Below are 13,566 nucleotides of genomic sequence, written 5' to 3'. Positions count from 1 at the left end.
TTCCCTCTCTCTCTCTCTCTTTCTCTCTCTCTCTCTCTCTCTCTCTCTCTCTCTCTCTCTCTCTGCTTGCAAATAAATAAATAGAAAATCATTTGTTGAACATTGAGAAGGCAACACCCAACAGCAGCTGGGACAGAGATGGCTGAGGCCTCATCTGCTAATTTCTCAAACTTTCTAAAGATATCAGAGGCTGGAGCTGGAGAGATGCTTAGTGATTAAGGCACTTGCCAGTAAAGCCTAAGGACCCAGGCTCAATTCCCCAGAATCCATGTAAGCTAGATACACATAGGGGCACATGCATCTGCAGTTTATTTGCAGTGGGTAGAGGCCCTGGTGTGCCCATTCTCTCTGTGTCTGTCTGTCTGTCCCCTCTAGTAAATAAATAAATAAATTTTAAAGATTTTTTTTAAAAAAGATATCAGAGGCTGACTGGCTACTAAAATGTTGGCTCAAAAGAATTTGTCCTTCTGGGGATGAGGGATCCAATTTGGTGAATTTCTTGAAAGCCTCAATTAACCTGTTGTGAAATAGAGAAGGAATTTCCCCTTCCATGAGTATCTTCTCAGATCTTATCATAATTAACAGATTTCTTAATCCAATTTTTCATTTCTGGAATAAGGCTTTCTACCATAATCCTACACCTCTAGGTCACTGCTGGGGATTGCTGAGAGAGAAAGAGAGAGAGAGGGAGAGAGGGAGGGAGAGGGAGAGAAGAAAAAATATCTAAGCTAGGAGACAATTGGAGAGACCAGCAGGTGGAGTCAGCCAGCAGACTTTAGGACCTCACAGTCTGCAATACCAGTGACTGAACACTGGAGCTTAGTCTAAATATGCTGGTTTTTAAAGATTGTTTATTTGAGAGAGAGAAAGAGAGGTAGAATGGGTATTTCAGGGCCTCTAGCCACTGCATATGAACTCCAGATGCATACACCACCTTGTGCATCTGGATAGACATGGGTTCTGGGGAACTGAACCTGGGTCCTTTGGCTTTGCAGGCAAGAGCCCTAGCTGCTAAGCCATCTCCCCAGCCCTAAATATGCTGTTTTTATCATCCTGGTGGACATGGGAGAAGGTGAAAGTTATAATGGAAGGAGAAAGAAAAGTGGTGAATGAATGCAGCAGTTTAAGAAAGTCTAAAAAGCTGGGATGTGGTGGTGGCGCACCCTTTAATCCCAGCACTCAGGAGGCAGAGGTAGGAGAATCATCATGGCCACCCTGAGACTACATAACAAATTCCAGGTCAGCCTGGGCTAGAGAGAGATCTGACGTTGCAAAAAGCCAATATAGGGATACAGAACCCAGAGCAGCCATTTGGGCACCACCATCTTGACTGCAGGGTGGTCTGCGGTGGTCTGGGTTCCAAGCATCTTGGCACTGGGTTACCATGATCCCCCCTGTAAGACTCCCAGAGCTCTCCTTCTCCCATCCCTCTTTCCTGCTCCCACCAGACCATGCCTAGACTAGGTCTGGGATTCTAGAAGCACCTCTTGTTATGGTCATTGAATACACCTGGTCTGAAAAGAGGGTAGTGCCACATTCCTCCACTCCGACCTCAGCACATCATCCCAGCACCCACCCCCTCACGGGAAAGGCTCCCTCCTCCACTTCCTGTAACCTTTAAAAGTGTCCCCTGCCTCCCTCTTTGGCAGTCTGTTTCTCTACCTGACATTTGCTCCCTCTCACTCCTCTTTCCCCCTCTCCCCTCCTCCCCTTTCCAGGAGTTCTCTCTCTGACTCCCCCCTCCTCCCCATCCTTTACAATAAGGTCCTGGACTCAAGAAATAGTTGCTCACCCTGCGTGATGGCACATGCCTTTAATCCCAACACTTAGGAAGCAGAGATAGGAGGATCGCCATAAGTGCAAGGTCACCCTGAGAATACATAGTGAATTCTAGGTCAGCCTAGGCTAGATGAGACCCTACCTCGAAAAAAAAAAAAAAAAAAAGACATGGAGGGAAACATCCATATTTGTTATCTCTCCTTATCCAACTGATTGCCAGGGACTAGAATTCCATCAGTTAAGACTCACAATGGATTTCTCATTCCTTTTCACATGGTGCAATGTCAAGGAGCAATACCTCCCTCTCTCTCTCTCTCTCTCTCTCCCCCCCCCCACTCTGTCTCAGTTTCCCTACATGCACACTCACTCTTTACCCAGTGATTCAATGCCTTTCTCTCCCTATAGCTTCAGATCTCACCAGTCTGTTCTGGTGTTACAATAAAGTCTTGGGCTCAAGAAACCATTTGTCCCAGTACCTCTGTCCTAAACTCAGGATCTAACACCTGTGGACATCTCAATTGAAAGGTGTGGGTCCTGGCAGCCAATGGCCACTAAGCACATTTCTTTGCCCCAGCTATGTCCCAGTAAGGGTAGAGGAGAGGGTTTGGACACACCCTTTGCCTCTGGGGAACCACAAACCATGGCGGAAATGAAGTGGTGCCTGCCTCCACTGTAGCATAACATTCCCAGGTGCCCCTGGGAAAAGTGAACAGTAGATACCTCACCTCCTGTCTGGCTAACCACCTGATACTGGAGAAGGGGCCAAGTTTGGAGAGCAACCCACCACCTGCTAGAGTTTCCAGTTTTTGTGTCCCAGGACAAGGACTTATCAGATACCTACAGTAAAGGAATAGAAATAGAGACCATTTATTAAGAAGGAAAAAGGCTAGCCATCAGGGAAATGCAAATTAAAACTACGTTGAAATTCCATCTCATTCCTGTCAAAATGGCTACCATCATGCAAACAGATGACCATAAATGCTGGTGAGGATGCGGAAAAAGAGGAATAGATGGTAAGACCCTATTACTGACGACTCCACATACTTGGGCTGCAAGGTCACTGAAAAATCCTGCTGGAGCTGAGCTGAAATCCTCCTCCATGTAGACCAGCTGACAGAACGCTGGAAAAAGCTATGCTGCACACAGTTCAATGGGAGAGAGAGAAATCACCTGTGAAGATATTCAACAGTGGACACTGCAAGACTTATATTTGGCCAGCCAGGCCAAATGAGCCAATGGATGCAATAGTGGCACGTCTGTTATGGGGGAAACCAACTGCTCTCTAATTGGACCGGAGACCCGCTCCATGGGAGGGAATACATCCCTGATACTGAAAACCTAAAATAGGGGTAGTCATGAGCCCTAGGGGTGTAATGTCTGCTGCCGTCTGGCTAAATGTATATACTGTGATCATCAAACTGCCCAGTAAGCACTTTTCTTAATGTTCACCTTACATGGAGCCAATATAGTTTAGGCTGGAAGGGAAGATGATGTTAGCAGAGTTTGCAGTCTTATTTTTTCCTTTGTTTCTTCCTTCCACTGTCACTTCTTTCCATTTGGTTTTATTTTAGTTTAGTTTTGATTTTGTTGTTTTTGTTGTTGTTTTTCCAGGTAGGGTCTTGCTCTAGCCCGGGCTAACCTGGAATTCACTATATAATCTCAGGGTGGCCTCAAACTCATGGCAATTCTCCTACTCTGCCTCCCAAGTGCTGGGATTAAAGGTGTGCGCCACCATGCCTGACTAAAACAGACAAAAATTTTAAATCACTTTAAAATAAAAGCAAGCCTGGTGTGGTGGCGCACGCCTTTAATCCCAGCATTTGGGAGGCAGAGGTAGGTGAAATACAAGGCCACCCTGAGACTACAATAGTGAATTCCAAGTCAGCCCAGGCTAGAGTGAGACCCTACCTTGAAAAAAAAAAAAAAAATTCTGTCTGTGGTGGCATACACAGGAGGCACAGATAGGAAGGATTGTGAGTTTGAGGCCAGCCAGAGTTACATAGTAAAACCTTGTCTAAATAATAAATAAATTTACATAAAAGTTGAAATAATACAAAGATCACCTGTGTACTCTCACCAAGGTTCCCCAATTATGAATATTTCTTTTTTTAAATTTAATCTTTTTATTGACAACTTCTGTAATTGTGAATAATATCTCTTGGTAATTCCCTCCCTCCCCCCACTTTCCTCTTTGAAATGCCACTCTCCATCATATCCCCTCCCCCTCTCAATCAGTCTCTCTTTTATTTTGATATCATGATCTTTTCCTCCTATTATGATGGTCTTTTGTAGGTAGTGTCAGGCACTGTGAGATCATGAATATCCAGGCCATTTTGTGTCTGAAGGACCACACTGTAAAGAGTCCTACCCTTCCTTTGGCTCTCACATTCTTTCCACCACCTCTTCCGCAATGGACCCTGAGCCTTGGAAGGTGTGATAGAGATATTTCAGTGCTGAGCACTCCTCTGTCACTTCTTCTCAGCACCATGGTGCCTTCTGAGTTATCCCAAGGTCACTGCCATCTGAAAAGAGAAACCTCTCTAACCAAAAATGAGAGTAGCATTAATATATGGGTATGAACATTAAAAAAAGTGCTTACTGGGCAGTTTGGTGAGCATAGTATATACATTTAGCCAGAGAGCGGCAGATGTTATACCCCTAGGGCTCATGAATACCCCTGTTGTAGATTTTCAGTATCAGGGATGTATTCCCTCCCATGGAGAGGGGCCTCCAGTCAATTAGAGAAGTTGGTTTCCCTCATAACAAACATGCCACTATTGTACCCATTGGCTCATTTGGGCTGACTGGCCAAATATAAGGCTTGCAGTGTCCACTGTTGAGTATCTTCACTGGTGATTTTTCTCTCTCCCATTGAACTGCATGCAGTGGAGCTTTTTCCAGCATTCTGTCAGCTGGTCTACATGGAGGAGGTTTTCAGCTCAGTTCCAACAGGATTTCTCAGTGATCTTGCAGCCCAAGTATGTGGAGTCTTCAGCAATAGGGTCTTACCATCTATGCCTGGTGAGAAACCAAGGGCCTCAGCAATGGCCTGTAATGATTCAGGGCCATCAGGGACCTCCTTGGCCAACAACTCACTGGAAGGTATCCCATCCCTGGCACTGAAATTTTCTAGTAATTTCTGAACTTTCTATGGCTTCTGATTGTCCCATTGTCCAAGAAAGTGGGTTTCCATATGACTTATTTATATATATCCTTTTAGATTTTGAATGGCCCTCTTCCACCTTTCCTTTACTCAATCTCTCCCCCTGACCTCACTTAGGCCTTTTCATCCCATTAATCTGTTCTTCTACTTACATATATACAATACCATCCTACTAAGTCCCCCTCCCTCCCTTTCTATTCCTTTTCTTTTTTTTTATTTTTTTAAATTTTTATTAGCATTTTCCATGATTATAAAAAAAAATCCCATGTTAATTCCCTCCCCCCCACACTTTCCCCTTTGAAATTCCATTCTCCATCATATTAACCTCCCCATCACAATCATTGTACTTACATATATATAATATCAACCTATTAAGTACCCTCCTCCCTTTCTCTTCCCTTTCTATTCCTTTTCTATCTCCTTTCTAGCTTACTGGTCTATGCTACGGAGTATTCTTCCTATTCACATAGAAGTTCAAACATTTGTAGCTGGGATCCACATATGAGAGAGAACATGTGTCATTGGCTTTGTGGGCCTGGGTTACCTCACTAAGTATAATACTTTCCAGATCCATCCATTTTCCTGCAAATTTAATAACTTCATTTTTCTTTACTGCTGAGTAGAACTCCATTGTATAAATGCCCCACATCTTCATTATCCACTCATCATTTGAGGAACATCTAGGCGGGTTCCATTTCCCAGCTATTGTGAATAGAGTGGCAATAAACATGATTGAGCAAGTATCTCAAAGGTAATGAGATGAGTCCTTAGGATATATGCCTAGGAGTGCTATAGCTGGGTTTTATGGTAGATCTATTTTTAGCTATCTCAGGAACCTCCACACTGATTTCCACAATGGCTGTGAATATTTCTTTTACATTTTTTTTTTTATTTTTTTTCTGTTTATTTGAGAGAGAGGCAGAAAGAGAGAAAATGGGCCCACAAGGGTCTTCAGCCACTGCAAATGAACTCCAGACCCATGCACCCCCTTGTGAGCATGTGTGACATTTCACACTTGCTTCACTGTGTGACTGGCTTACGTGGGACCTGGAGATTCAATCATAGGTTCTTAGGCTTCACAGGCAAGTGCCTTACCCACTAAACCATCTCTCCAGCCCTGTTATTTATTATTATTATTTTTTGTTTGTTTGTTTTTTGAAGAAGAGCCTCACTCTAGCCCAGGCTGACCTGGAATTCACTATGTAGCCTCAGGATGACCTCAAACTTGCAGCAGTCTTCCTACATCTGCCTCCAAACTCTGGGATTAAAAGTATTTGCCACCACCACGCCTGAACAATTATGAATAATTCTTTTTACTTTAAAACACTTTATTTCTGTTTTATTTATTTGACAGGGAAAGAGGGAGAGAGAGGGAGAGAATGGGCACACCAGGCTTCCACTGCAAATGAACTCGAGACATGTGTGCCCCTTGTACATCTGGCTAACCTGGGGAATGGAACCTAGGTTCTTTGGCTTTCCAGGCAAGTGCCTTAAGCTGTCCCTCCAGCCCACAGTATGACTATTTCCAAACCAATGGGAAGAAGTTGCAGAGGAGATGACCCATGACTCTGAGTGCTTCAGTGCATGTTCCCTAAAATATAGGACACACTATTACCTCAGTATAACCACCCAAATCAGGAAATTACACAAGGGACTGGGATGTAGCCTTGTGGTGGTCTACTTGCCTAGTATGTGTGAGGCTCTGTGTTCAATCCCCAGCACCCCCAGAAGAAGAAAAACAGACTCTAAAATTGGTGTACATTTACTCTCTAAACATTACTTAAATTTTACCAGTTGTCCCAAAGGCACTTTTTTTACTTTTAATTACAGATGGATCTTTATTTTAAAATCTGATCTTTAAAAGCTGGGCATGGTAGTACACGCCTTTAATCCTAGCACTCTGGAGGCAGAGGTAGGAGGATCACCTTGAGTCCAAGGCCATCCTGAGACTACAGAGTGAATTCCAGGTCAGCTTTGGCTCGAGTGAGACCCTACCTTGGGGAAAAAAAAAAAACCTGATCTACCAATTTAGTGTTTTCTACCAACTCAAGGAGCAGAAGCCTTCAGAGGATTCATGATCTTTTGCCTAGGCACTGCCTCGGTGGGTGTCCTAGCAGCTGCAGTTGCTCTGGTCATTGGTCCACATTGCTTCCTTGGCAGCCCTGGGTCCAGGGTAGATATCATATCTCGCTAAAACTACAGGGCTCCACCTTCATGGTGAAGGCTGGTGCCCGGGGAAGAGGAAAGATAGGAAAGAGCCCAAAGTTCTTTTCTAAATGCAATGATCTCTTTCATTTTGTTTGTTTTGGGTATTTTTTGAGACAAATTTATGCTTTGTAGTTCTGGCTGGCCTGAAACTTGACACATAGCCAACACTGGCCGTGAATTTGTGGTAATCCTCCTCCCTCGCTCTCCCTGGGATTACAGGTGTGGGTTACAATACCTTCCAAGGCTGCTTCACTACTCATAAAATCGAAGTCCTTACTGTGGGCTCTGTGGAGAAATAATAGTTTACCATTTTGTAAAGACTTGGGAGAAGGTTTTCTGTGGCCCACATTGCCTTTTGTTATGTTGATGAAACCCTATGAGGGAGGAAGCCAGCCGGGTTGAGGGAAGGAAATATACCCAAGAACTCAAGAGCAGTTGGGTCAAGACATTCACAAACTGAAAAGGAACAGGGGGGCTGGAGAGATGACTTAGCGGTTAAGGTTCTTGCCTACAAATCCAAAGGAGGCAGGTTCAATTCTCCAGGACCCACATAAGCCAGATGCAGAAGGTGGTGCGAGTCTGCAGTTCATTTGCAACAGCTGACGGCCCTGGCGTCCCCAGTCTCTTTCTTCCTCGCTCCCTCTTTTCTTTCTAACTAAATAAAATATTGAAGGGAGAGAAAAAAAAAAAAAAGAAGAACAGGTTGCTTGGTTACCTAGTTTTTCCGCCTGGATGATTCCCGCTCCAACCACCTCTGCAGCCAGAATCTGGGTCTCCCCTACCAGCGAGGCCGACTAGCATACAGAATAGCTTAGCAACCTGGAACATCATTTGGCTGGGCAGTAAGCACATCATTTTCCTAACAATGCACTTAGCCCTTGTTGGTGACCCAGTGTGCCCACCAGCATTGAGCTGCACATAGACCCTGCTCCAAACCATGAAACCAGTTTCTCCTCCCCTGGAAACCCTCGGGGGTATCCCTCTTGTGGTCAGTTTCTATTTAAATATGTTCTAAGACATACCTGGGATTGGCTCTGAACTAGTTCTGGGTACATGCACAGCAAGACAAACTGTTCCGCCTAAGTGAACTTTTAAAAAAATATTTTTATTTTTATTTATTTATTTGAGAGTAACAGGTCAGTCTAGGCCAGAGCAAGACCTCACCTCAAAAAAAAAAAAAAAAAAATCAATGCAAGGGGGAAAGGCTAATAAATACCCAGGGGTGGGCAATTAAGAGTGAGCCAAGGGCTGGAGAGATGGCTTAGCGGTTAAGCGCTTGCCTGTGAAGACTAAGGACCCCGGTTCGAGGCTCGGTTCCCCAGGTCCCACGTTAGCCAGATGCACAAGGGGGCGCACGCATCTGGAGTTCGTTTGCAGAGGCTGGAGGCCCTGGCACGCCCATTCTCTCTCTCTTCCTCTATCTATCTGTCTTTCTCTCTGTCTGTCGCTCTCAAATAAATAAATAAATAAAATTAAAAAAAAAATTAAAAAAAAAAAAGAGTGAGCCAAGCACATTCCTCTCCTGAAAAAAAAAAAGTGCAGTAGAGCTGGAGGACTCCTGGAGCGTGGGGGGGAGGGCGGGGGGCAGAGTACACTGGGCATGGAGCTCGCTCTTCTAGACTAGGACCCTCTCAGCAACCAGGCTGGGACAATAGAGGAGCAGTGTCTGTCCGAAGGCTGTCTGACGAGCGTCATGCACAGCTGCAGGTGAGAGAACAGTCTCACCCCCTACTTGGCCCTGGGCCTGGCCAAGCAGCTTGGGAGGGCCCCACCGAGCCTGTCCAAGGTGGCTCAAAGATACACAGAGGCCCCACAGAAGTGCCCCAGGAAAAGGAAGCAGCGTGACTCATGGAAGACGCCTGTGGGTTATGAAAGGCTAGACAGAATAGCGCTATCCATGCTCTGGCCCCAATACTGCACTTTTGAGGAAATAGTTAATACAGTGGAATCTTTTCATGTTGTACTGGATCTTGTTAATGTTCTTTTTAGGATCCCCTTAGCTGCTGATTCCTGAAACTCTGTGGTGCATCTCCCATGAAGTTGCCACCCAAGGCAGGGTGGGACTTTGTGGTGATGCAGCTGTCTTTGAGTCATTCACGCTCCTGGAAGTAACCCCTCACCTGTGCTCTGTGAGTAAGCCCAGTAAAACCACTGGTTCACCAAAACTGGATTTGAGTGCAGTCATTTACTTTGGTCTGCCTTTTGGTGCCCTATCTGGGATGAATAGACATGTGTTTTCATCTCCCCAGAGGAAAAATTAATGCAACAAATGTTTACCAAAAAATTGGTTTAGAAGACAGGTGTGGTAGTGCACACCTTTAATCCCAGCATTCAGGAGGCAGAAGTAGGAGGATGACTGTGAATTCCAGGCCAGCCTGAAACTACATAATGAATTCCAGGTCAGCCTGGGATAGAGCAAGACTCTACTTCGAACCTCCGCCCCCCCCCCCCGCCCCCCCAGCCCAAAATGCAGCAGAAAAATCAATTTAAAAGACTTGTTCAGGGCTGGAGAGATAGCTTAGCAGTTAAGCGCTTGCCTGTGAAGTCTAAGGATGCCAGTTTGAGGCTCAATTCCCAGGGTCCCAGGTTAGCCAAATACACAAGGGGGCACATGCGTCTGGAGTTCGTTTGCATAGCTGGAGACCCTGGTGCGCCCATTCTCTCTTTCTCTGCCTCTTTCTCTCTTTGTCTGTCACTCTCAAATAAATAAATAAAAATAAAAATATATTTTAAAAAAAGACTTGTTCAGTTGGGCGTGGTGGCGCACACCTTTAATCCCAGCACTCAGGAGGCAGAGGTAGGAGGATCGCCGTGAGCATGAGGCCACCCTGAAACTACATAGTGAATTCCAGGTCAGCCTGAGCTAGAGTGAGACTCTACCTTGAAAAACAAAAAAATAAAAAATAAAAAATAAATGGGGAGGTAATATGATGAAGAATGGAATTTCAAAGGGGAAAGTGTGGGTGTGGGGAGGGAGGGAATTACCATGGGATTTTTTTTTATAATCATGGAAAATGTTAATAAAAATTTAAAACTTAAAAAAAAAAAAAACTTGTACCGGGCGTGGTGGCGCACGCCTTTAATCCCAGCACTCAGGAGGCAGTGGTGGGAGGATCGCCGTGAGTTTGAGGCCACCCTGAGACTACATAGTGAGTTCCAGGTCAGCCTGGACTAGAGTGAGACCCTACCTTGAAAAACCAAAACATAAAAGTAAAAATTAAAAAAAAAAAAAAAAACTTGTTCATACTTGGGACATTGCTGTTAAACTTATTCTGCTGGACAAAAGTTAAATCAATTTGTAGAATTTTGCCTATTGGTTAAAAAAGGGGGGGCCAGGAGAGATGGTTTAGTGATTAAGGTGCTTGCCTGTGAAGCCTAAGGACTCATGTTCAACTCTCCAGGTCCCATGTAAGCCAGACCCACAAAGTGATGCAAGCATGCAAGGTAGCACATGCACACAAGGGGGTGCATGTGTCTGGAGTTCAGTTGCAGTGGCTGAGGCCCTGGTGTGCTGATTCTCTTTCTCTCACTCTCACATTAAAAAAAAAAAATGGAGCCGGGCGTGGTGGCGCACGCCTTTAATCCCAGCAGAAGTAGGAGGATCGCTGTGAGTTCAAGGCCACCCTGAGACTACAGAGTTAATTCCAGGTCAGCCTGGACCAGAGTGAGACCCTACCTCGAAAAAAAAAAAAAATGCAGTGTTCCAGGTAAGATGGCAGCATACTAGTCATACCAAAGCAGAAAATTACACACTTCTACTAAAAAGTGAAAGTATAAATGTTATTATCAACCACAGCAGAGAAGCAGGAGAGACTTCGATCTTCCAGAAAGGAGGAATCCAGCCAGAATCTCACAGAGATGCCAGTGGCCCTGGTCTGCAAGCCTGCCCTGCCAGTACAGAGCCTCAGGAGGAGAAACCAGGTGGAGGGACTTTCCACTCACATCAGCTTCCTCACAAAGTCAAGAAACCTGAAGGAGGAGACAGCAGGGACCAGCTGAGCAACTGCTGAAGGAGAACCCGAACAGGACCAGCTGAACGGCTCCAGTGCAGTTCCAGGCATCTTGCACAGCTTCCCACCGCCAAGCACCAGTGCTGTGAACCTCCAGAAAACTCATTCACCTCTGGCTGCAGGGCATCCAGCACAGCCAATCAGAGCACCAGATCCACAGCACAACACAGAGAGATCAAGGTGGGCACTCAGCTTTGATGAAATTAGAAGCCATCCCAAAAGGTATACACAAAGGCAGGTACATAGGCCTGCAGTGGAAGTGCTAATCTCTCTTTCCATGTTGGGCAGGTGATGTGTTACATACTCTTAGTTGGCTTTACCACTCTCAAATAAGCTGTATTTTGGTGTTGACTATTGTTGCCTTTGCTGTTCACTGATTCATGGGGCTTTTGTCTTTTTTTTTTTTTTTTGCTGTCATTATTGGAGGTAGAGCCTTGATTTAGCCCCAGGGTGACCTGAAACCCATTTCAGACCAGAAATTTCAACCTCCAAATTGACAGGATTAAGGGTGTGGGGCAACACAGATTATCTGTTTCTCTTAATCCCCACTATTGCATAAATATTCTGTGCTGGTTTGGATTGTATATATGTATACTGCTAAGTTTAATCTTAGAATTTGCCAGTAAACTGCTCCACCCGGTATACTAGATTACTTGAATAGCAGGCAAACTCAATACCTAGGGTCATTTCTGCTGTTTTCTTAGATTATAAGAGCTATAGTTGGTACCTAAACTCCTACACTGAAGATAAATAAAGTCAGATTTACATGGCTAAGAACACTGTAGGTAATTAGAAAACCCAAGCATCAAATTAACTCAAGATGCAAAAATCTCTACATTATAATCCAAGAAACACAAAACAATCAAGACAATACAATCCCACCAAAATTTATAAACCCATCAGAAATGACCCCCAGTGAGACTGTTTTAGATGAAATGCCTGACAATGATTTTTAAAAAAAATAATTATATCTATAATCAAAGAAATCAAAGGAATCAAAGAAGAAAACAAACTCCTGAAGGAGGACACAGGAAAGTAACTCAATGAAAGAAGGAGGTCAGTACAAAACATGAATAAGGAAATAGAAATAATAAAAAAAACTATAAATATTAGAAATGAAAAACAGAGTAAGTCAAATAGAAAACTTTGTAGAAGGGCTGGGGAGATGGCTCAGCAGTGAAGTCACTTGCCTACAAAGCCAAAGCACCCAGGTTCAATTCCTCAAGACCCATGTAAGCCAGATGCACAAGGTGGCACATGCATGGAATTCATTTGCAGTGGCTGGAGGCCCTGGTGCACCCATTCTCTCTCTCAAATAAATAAATAAAAATAAAAATAAAAAAAGAAAGAAAACTGTAGAAAGTCTCACCAGTAGAATGGATCAAGGAAAGGACAGAATATCTAATCTAGAAGTCTAGGTGGCAGATCTAATACAGGCCAATAAAGAGAAAGACAAACTAATAAGAGGGCATGAATGGAAATTTCAAGACATTTGACACTATGAAGGGACACTATAAAGAGATCAAACATAAGAATTCAGGGCTTAGTAGTAGAATAATTTCATTCCAAAGGCATAGCAGGTATTTTAATAGAAGAAAACTTCCCCCAAATAGGAAAAAAAGATGCCACTGCAGATACAGGAAACCTTTAGAATGCCAAACAGACAAAATCAGGAAAGAACCTCTCACCATCATATTATAATTAAACTACAAAATACACAAACCAAAGAAAATATATTGAAAACAGTTAGAAACATAAAGTCACTTACAAAGGAAAGCCCATCAGGATAACAGCAGATTACTCCACACAAAATTTAAAAGCCAGAAGGGCTTGGAATGATGTATTCCTTACAAAACCAGGAAAACTGAAATAATTCCTTGCACTCTATCTGATCACATGGGATTAAACTACAAATCAGCAGCAAGAAAAGTCATAGTTAAAAGCCAGGTGTAGTGGTGCATGCCTTTAATCTCAGCACTCAGGAGGCTGAGGTAGGAGGATCACAGTGAGTTCCAGACCAGCCTGAGATGAAATTAACCACTGAAGTAGACCTATAACAAGTAGCAAGATCCAAAGACTATTTAAAATTCCCCCCCAAAAAAATTCTCCCAACTGGGATTGAAGAAATGGCTTAGCAGCTAAGGTGTTTACCTGTGAAGCCTAAGGACCCAAGTTTGATTCCCCAGTACCCACGCAAGCCAGATGCACAAGGTGATACATCTGGAGTTGAGATGCAGTGGTTAGAGTCCCTGACATGCCCATTGTTTCTCTCTTTCTCTCTTTCTACCTGCCTCTTTTTTTCTCTCTCCCTCAAATAAATAAATAAAAATATAAAATATATTTTTAAATCTTCCAAGTAAAAAATGTCCAGGCCCAGATGGATTCACTAGTGAATTTTACCAGAGC

Source organism: Jaculus jaculus, chromosome 5 (genome assembly GCF_020740685.1).
Source record: "Jaculus jaculus isolate mJacJac1 chromosome 5, mJacJac1.mat.Y.cur, whole genome shotgun sequence".
Taxonomy (NCBI): Eukaryota; Metazoa; Chordata; class Mammalia; order Rodentia; family Dipodidae; genus Jaculus; species Jaculus jaculus.
Note: the sequence above shows the minus strand (reverse complement) of the source record.